The following is an 8,638-nucleotide window of genomic DNA, read 5'->3' on the forward strand; positions in this document are numbered from 1 at the left end:
TGATTTAGCAAACTGGAACAACTACTATGCTGCCAAAGCAATCAATCACTCAGCATACACACTGATATGATTAACATTGCTAACGTAATGCAACCTATTACAATCGGTCATAGCTTCACATCATAGTATCATACATACAATGATTGTAACACCGAATTATGAGTGTGGAAATTGTATCCTCCTTGAATACTGTTTGTCTTTCCAATAACATATATTAAAGTAAGCTTTAGCTCTACCTCTAATCTCTCTCTTTTTCTCGTTCTCTTCATGGATCACCAAACAACCTAATTCATTAGCCATCAACAAAAAACCCTTATTATTGAGACAAACATCATACTATTTTATCATTTATTGACTTAAAACAATAAATAAACCTAAATTTAAATAAGATTATACATTCTCAAAATTTTCCAATGACATCATTACAAGTATGTATTCATGATTATTAAATACATCAAAAGATATATGCATTACACTATATATAATTAAATACACTAAAATTATTAAACAAGTACATAAAATTTAAAAGTTAACATAATGAGCTCTTCATTGCCATTGCCATTCTCCATCAAAATCTCTCTGGCCTTAACTATGTGAGACCTCCATTTTCATGAAGCTGCCGAGTTCTCCACAACAAAGCAGAGGAAATTAGAATTTCGAAGGAGAGATTAAAAGAAAATTTACCCAAAATTTAGGATAATAAATTCTTTTTTATAGTATATACAGGATTGCAAATAATTGAAGATTAAAGTTTAATATTTGAAGCAGTCATACAAACTTTTCCCAAATTTATGGGGCTGTAAGCATTCCATCCCTGCATTGAAAAACTAGAAATATAACACAATTATGTGGAGCTTCCACTCCTAATAATTTCTCCTTTTAAAGAGCGAAAAACAAAATTTCATAATTTTGAAATTCATCATGACCCAGAACAAATCTATTAAGAATCACTGTTAAACTTATACTCAATGTCGTTGAGAAATTGTTCTGTGTGAACACTGGATCGTTCGGAGACGAATCCGAATGCGTCACTTCACTGAGTACACTGCAAAAAAATGACGTGACGCGTCATGATTCGCCTCTGGACAATGTCTGGCATTCGCACAAAATAATTTGTCCAATGTCACACTATCACCTGTAAGAAAAACATACGTAGGATAAAATAAAAATGAAAGATAATCTTACCGTGCTTCGATAATGGCGAGAGATAAGGAGAAGAGAAAGCCAGGGAAGAGGCAGTGCATGGGAAAGGCAACAACAAACTTTCACAAGCAATCAGCCTCTATCTTTCTCTCTCTACATCTCTCTCTCTATCTCTACATTGGTGTGTTGATGACCCCATCTCATGCTCTGCCTCATCCCTGCCTTGATGCTTTCCTCTCTCTCTCTCTCTTCTCATAGTTCTCTGCAGATAACTCCATTGCTTTCAGCAGTTGAATATATAGAAGTATTTGATTATTTGGCGAAAATATAGGGAATGGTACGCTTTTGCTTCTGTACTGCAATTCATTGGAGTTTGAAGCTTTTGAGTCGTACTGTCTAATGGTTTTCATGTACTATCCCTACTTCTTCATTCTATTAGTACTTTGTTTAGTTTGTACTACACAACCTGCCTTTTTATTATTATATGGGTCCACGTAGTCCATCTTAATTTATTAATTAAGAGATTTAGCTACCAACTAAAATTTCATTGGGGACGGTTTTTCTATTGCTTCTTAAAAAACTTTTAAGAAGCAGTAAGAAAGTCGTCCCGAAAGAAGTCTAAGAGGTCTTGAGCCAGAAATTTACATATGTGATGTGTATAAATTTATCTAAATTGGCTAAAATGTCTCCAAAAAATGGGGTCCCATTTTGAGCGATTGGGTTTAGGAACACGTTGATGAATAAATTATTAGAAGAAAAAGTAGATTTTTTTTAAGTTATGAAAATATAGAAAGAAATAACTCTATGACTATTTATATGTGATTAATTTAGTCATAAAATATCATATTTATATAATTCAATTTTTTAACTATATAGATTTCATGCGATCACTCAGGCTAAAATTAGGTTATAAAATTGATTTTAATTTAAGATAAGTTTGGAGCAGATTTCTCGGTGCTTTGCTTTTCAGACAATAATTATGTTTTTATTTGACTAATATTTTTTGATTATTTTTTTTTTTATAAATTTCTATGATGAAAAATCACTTTTTGTAATCAGAGTAATGAACTTACTTTTCTCATAGCAAATTCACATCCTATATATATATATATATAAACAAAAATATATTATATTAAAATCAAAAAGTGTTACAAAAGGCCAAGAAACAAAAATAAAAACAGTAAAAGAAAATACAAAAAGACATAATCAGTAGGCTCGATAATTGGCCAGGGCTTCCAGCTCTCCTGAAGCCAAGCACAGACCTTCCAATTTGGTGAAGAATGCCGCAAAGAAACCAAACCAACCGACCAGCCAAGGCACCAAATGATCAACACCAAAGGTTGCCATGAGCCATGACAACAAAGAAGCGAGCCACAGATACATCATAGCCTAGCACATCCACGTCCAACAAAAAACTCAATCGAATCAGCATGAAAAATCCAACCACAGAGAAAAACATGGGGCCAAACAAACTAATGACTCCGTCTACCCCTCCCACGGGACCTGCCACGAGAACCGACAAAGACCGGTCGGTCACGAACCATTTTAAAATCATGTCCATGATCAGAACCACCACAATGCTCCGAGGATGAATCAAACTCAGCTTCAGTCGAAAAGTGAACCCAATCAAGATGAAACCGCACATCCATCCTATAATTATCACCCACATGATAAACCATAGCATTAGGTTCGATTAATTTCACAGGCACATCCACAAAAGAGTTAGGAATAACCAACCCATCACCCGAATTAACATCACTTCTAACAACATCACCACCAACTAAAGCCTCACATGACACCACCTCAACATCAGGTAAAGGAGAACCAATATAGTTCAAATCGCAAGGAATACCACTTTTCATTACCACAAATACAGGATCTCCTTCCCCCACATTATTAGAAGTAGGGACACTACCAGAGGGGACATCAGCAGTAACCAAATTAAAATCAACCACTGAATTAACAGTCGCAGAAGCAGGTAAGACCACATCAGAATTGAGCCCGTTCTCCACACCAACATTTTCATGAGAACAAACAGGCAAATCAGACAAAGCCCCAAAATGACCATCCGGGGAAACACACACATGATTAACACACCCAGATACAGGGACAGCGTCATCACAGATCAGAGTAGAAGAGGGGTCGATTAAAGCAAGAGGAACAGAGTTCACTATAGGATCAGATACATAGGCCACCGGCGTGGGAGCCGAATCTGCAGCCGGCCGTAAATGAGGAAATAGCTTAATACATTCCGACTTCTTATGACAGACAGCTTTACAATGCTGATAGAAATTAGGCATTCCTTTAAAAACAACTCTCTGAATATACCCAAGTTTATCCGGACCCAGCCAAACATAATCAGGGAAAGTTTTGGAAATGTCAATTTCTACAAGAATATGAGCGGTTGAAGGGCGCGAAGCAACAGCCGTGGCATTATCAGTGTGAATCGGACGACCAAATAGAAAACCCAAACAAAAAAGAATTCAAGGAGAAAATAGATGAGGACGAAGCCCCGGAAATGAAATCTAGACAGGGACAATCGGCGACTCTTCAGAAAGATCAAGGAGCGGCGATCACTTAATCACTTTCATAAAACAACCAAAAACAAAATAGGATCGATGCAAAAATACCCTCCCATAATCTAGGTCATTCGAAAGCTTGATCAAAACATTAGACTGATCCAAAAGAGTAACAGAGAAATCACCCGATAATTTTAGGTTGAAAAAGAACCTACGTATCGAATCCAAAGCCGGCCGCTTAAGCGGAAATTTCCCCACTAAAGCAAACTCAAAAGGTTTCGCGAGATGCAAAAATTCATCTTCCGAAATTCACAAAGCCGGCATACCCCAAATCGTAGACACGAAAATCCGGAAAAACCTTAGAGACATCATAACCAGACAACACCTCTGTGAAGGATTTGAAATGCTTACCCTCAAGAAAGCCTGGATTTGACCTTTTATTCACCATAAGAGAAGGGCCGAGAGAGACGAAGACGGAGACGGAGGAGGCTAGGGCAAAAGCCCTAGCAGAGCGGCAAAAACCCTAGCAGACGACGCATGAAAGAAATTTTCCACACTCAGAAAATTGTTGATAAACAATGCAAGATATTACTTCACATGTGATAAATAAAACAATTATTCTCCGGATCTGATTAAGCCTAATTTTTAACACAAATTAAAAATCATATAGCAATTAAATAAACTAAGCTTGTACTTAATGAAGGTTGAATGACTCTAAATGATGTAAACAGTAAAAAAAAACACTCCAATAAGGCAATTTTATAAAACGGAGCATTGGATAAATTAAAATTGTTTTAAGAAGCAGTAAGAAAGATGTTCCAAATGAAACCTAAATGAAAAAAAAAATTGCTAAAAAAATTGCAAAAATAATTTGCATTTTCTTAAAGGTTTTCTCAAGTAAATGCAATTTTAAATTGTGTATTTTCAAACTGCAATCATAGTTTTTGTTTGGCTATTATTTTCTCATATAAAAAAAAATTTCCGTGCTAAGAATCTATTTTTTAAAGCAACTTTTAAGAAAGTTACTTTCCCATTCGTAACTTTATAATTAATTTTACAAAAAGCTGCAGTCATCTCAAATAGACTCTAAATTTACATTTTGTGCAATAATGTGCTCTTACTATATATACTATGTGGGAGGCGAATTTGGGTTCTTTGAGCAATTAATCCCCAACAAATGTCATTAGAGTGAGCAGCATTAGTGATTCTCCATTCTTTTTTTAAGCTTTATTTATGTAATTTGTTAATTTTGTATTAATTATTTTAATTTTTTTCTAAAAATTCTTTGCTAAATCATTTTTATTTTTGATAAATTATTTGTTTATTTTTCCTTATTAATTTTATTTATTTTTTCCACTTAAATAAATCAATTAATTGTTTACTAAACAAATTTTCAATTTGATTTAGTAAATCTCATATTTACTAAATCAATTATATTATTTATTCTCCCGCATTTCAACTTAATCTTGAATTTGTGAATCTGTTTTTTTTTTATTTGGCTAAAATTATTGTTAAGAGGTTGCTTAAAACTTTTCTTATTTTGTTGGAAAATTAAGGAACTAAGCCCAATTTCATTGCTATATGAAAAGATAAAATAGGCCTTAGCCCAGAAATGATTCAAAAGGAAAAATTTCTTAGGAGCTGCAGCCAAAAAACATATAATGCTCTAAATTAAAAGCACAAGAATAAAAAAAAAGAGATTACCTCCCCGAAGAGGATGAGCTACACAACTCGTCTTGATCTGTTGGTTGGGAGCTATAATTACCAACTAAGATATCTTGAGTTTGAAGCTTACGTATGTGATATGTAAGAGTTTGACTTAATTGACTCAAAAGTCCCCAAAAAAGAAAAAAAAAATAAAAGAGATTGAACAGGATTCAGACGACAAAACAATTCCCCGTAATGCAATGAATAAATCAAAATTTTATTATTTATTTGCTATGAAAGTTACGATTTGATTGAAGCCCTTAGATCAATGCTTAGAAATGTTAATAGTCATGTAATAGAAAAACTTCATTTATCTTTATCCATTGATCACTTCGATCCAACTGCACTAAAATAAATAAAATATAACTCTTAATTTCTAGCTAGCTAACCTACGAGATTCTTTTACTATTAGACATTAGAGGGTGTTTAAACCTTTATTTTATTTTGTTTTGTTATCTTCTTATATTGTGTTGCATTATGTGAAATAAAATTTCTTTTAATGCTTTTAAGAGGTTGACAAATTATTTCATAATCATATTGTTTATGGATTTGAAATGATGGAAAAGTTGTGTTAGGAAGATGAGTGTAATTTTAAAAATAGATTGGATTAAATGTAGTTTCTAATAATAAGAAAGAGATATAGTGTAATTTTACAAAACACTAAAAAGATGTGTAATTTTAAAATTTTGGGGGTTTAATATGCATACCACAAAATTCTTATGTATTTGCATGTCTACTAACTAAATCATGAAGATATATTAGCAAGAATATATAGTATAGAAATGGAAGAAACATTTAGGGAATATGCTACAAAATTTTATACTCTAATTGTTGATAGTAATGAACCTTTAGGGGAAGGTTTGAAGAAAAATTAAAAAATATTAATAGTTACATAGTTGATAAACTATAAACTATAAAGTTTAATTAAAATTGTTTATTGCTTTTCATGATTGCTATCTCTCTTATTAAGCCCATGATGTCGGAGATGAAAATTTAGTAAATGATATGTATCAATCTGCAAAAAAGAAGAAAAAGTCAAGACTTAAAGTCGAGAAAATTGATATTTTTGTGAGCAAATATATATTTAGTGCATCATAAAAAAAAAGGTTTCGAGGACGTGGTGGTTGTTAGGGGTCTACTAATCAAGGAGGTTGAAGGGCTTGCTCTTCCAACTAGGGAGAGAGTGTCCCCTCTAGTACAAATTTTGGAGGAGAGTTTCAACAATGCCCCTATATTAATGAAGTTGTTTAGAAGAGGTATTTTTTGTCATATATTATGAATGTCATATGATTTGCTACTAATATAATTAAAAATACTTGACAATTTTAATTGATTTTGCAATTTTATTGATCATACCTTGAGAAAGGCACTAGTGAAGTATCTCAAGGATGCCTTCCCACACCATTTCCTACTTGAGCCCATGTGCGAGAGCCTCAGCAACATCCCTATATTAGATAGGTTGTTTGAAAGAGGTATTTTTTTCTTTATATTACTAATTTAATATGATTTTGCTATTACTATAATTAAAAATGTTTAACAATCTTATTTTCTTTTGTAGTTTTATTGACCATACTTTGACAAAGGGCACTAGTCCAAGATCTTAAGGATGCCTTCACATATCCTTTCCCTTCTTAAGCCCCCCTCTCTCCTCTCTTAAGTAGTAGAATGAGTTTATAAGAGCAATTTAAGGCATAACTTAATTTAAATCATGTTAATTAATAGATCTATTTGCATAATAGTATACATTGTAGCTAATATTTTATTCTATTTTATTTATATTTTTAATTCTCTACATTTTAGTGGCGCTTCTCTTGGGCTCCACATGCATGAGGCACCCATAGTGAGGGATGCTTATGAAAGGTCATTGTGAGGCATCTCACCTAATTCTTTAATGCGATAGACAAAGATACCCTTAAAAAGGTTGATACTAATTGTATAAACAACATAAGAGTTTGTGGTTCTTGATACATGAATGATGTTGTACGAGATGACCTCATCCTAGATTGAGTAATGAGGACTGGCATAAATCTTCAAGGACGGCCTTAAGTAACCTTTGTACTCTAAGGGACAATCACAAAGCCCTAAGGGGGCTCAATTTTATTTGCCACGTATAGGCCTTGTATAATTTTGGTAGAATTAAAAATTTGAATTAAAATAAATTTCAGAAAAGTATAATTAGTATATTATTATGATAACTAATTAATATATATTATGCAATATAAGAGGGAATTGAATTGAACTCCAACAAAAATTGATATATTCCAAAGGACCCACAAGAAAAAAAAGTAAATATATCTACATGGGCTTTCTTTCCCACATCGTTATCATAAGCATCAAATTATTTTTTTGTAGCTAACTTGTAAAAAGCATAATTATTAATGTATATTAAATGTATTGAATTTTATGTTTAAAATATATGAGGAAGCTAAAACCTCAAAATATTAGGAGCATGCTTGATATGTTATTAAAAAATTATTTTGATTGGGCACAAATCTTGATGCAAATATGACTCAAATACTTCTAAAATTAAATTCATGACCATCCAAACTCCAATTTAAATTTACTTATAGTTAAACTAAATATCTTGAAGAGACGAACCCAATTAATGACATTAAAATCAGTTCAATCTAAACCCAAATGAGTCTAAATCAGGGGCATGAAGCCTATTTTGAAACTTTAAAACATTAATTGGATGATTAAATGATATCCAAATGTGACATGCTTATAGTTGAATTGAGTAGCTCGATGAGATGAATACAACGAGATATGAAGATCGACAAATTCTGACATCATTAAGACACTCATGCTCGATAAATGATCCATAATTGAGGGAGTTGATTTCGGCCGTCCATTAAAATACTCCCAACATGCCCTTGATCTTCTCCCTATTTACTTGCCATTCCACTCTCAAAAAATTATAAATAGACCCCTCATTCTTCATTTCTTTTATATGTGTGTGTGTGTGGGTGGGGGGGAAGAGAGAGAGAGAGAAGAAGAAGAAGAAGAAGAAGAACTACAGAAAAATCACCCATTTCCGGCGGCTTTTTCCGGCTTAATTTGAGCAGTTTCCGGCGGTTTTTTAATTTTCCGGCGGCTTTTTTGCCGCCGGTAAAAACGGCGTAGGAAAATAATTTCCGACGGCTTTTTCCGGCGGCAAATAATGCCGGCGGACACAAACCGCCGGTTGAATAAAAAAAAAAAAAATTTCAGGCGACCCCCTACAGCCGCTCCCGCCAGCATCCCCTGACCCGATCCCGTCGGCATTCCAG

The 8,638-nt window shown here is 33.3% G+C and overlaps 1 long non-coding RNA gene across 1 annotated transcript; it reads right to left on the bottom strand.

Moving 5' to 3' along the window:
• Window positions 1-369: 369 nt before the first annotated feature.
• On the bottom strand, window positions 370-1,438 carry LOC110101189. The gene is made up of 2 exons (XR_003701897.1): window positions 1,186-1,438; window positions 370-1,092 (listed from the first exon to the last, which is right to left on the bottom strand). It is a non-coding gene; the product is annotated as an uncharacterized LOC110101189 (long non-coding RNA).
• Window positions 1,439-8,638: the final 7,200 nt, after the last annotated feature.

Source organism: Dendrobium catenatum, unplaced genomic scaffold (assembly GCF_001605985.2).
Source record: "Dendrobium catenatum unplaced genomic scaffold, ASM160598v2 fragScaff_scaffold_1056, whole genome shotgun sequence".
Lineage (NCBI taxonomy): Eukaryota > Viridiplantae > Streptophyta > Magnoliopsida > Asparagales > Orchidaceae > Dendrobium > Dendrobium catenatum.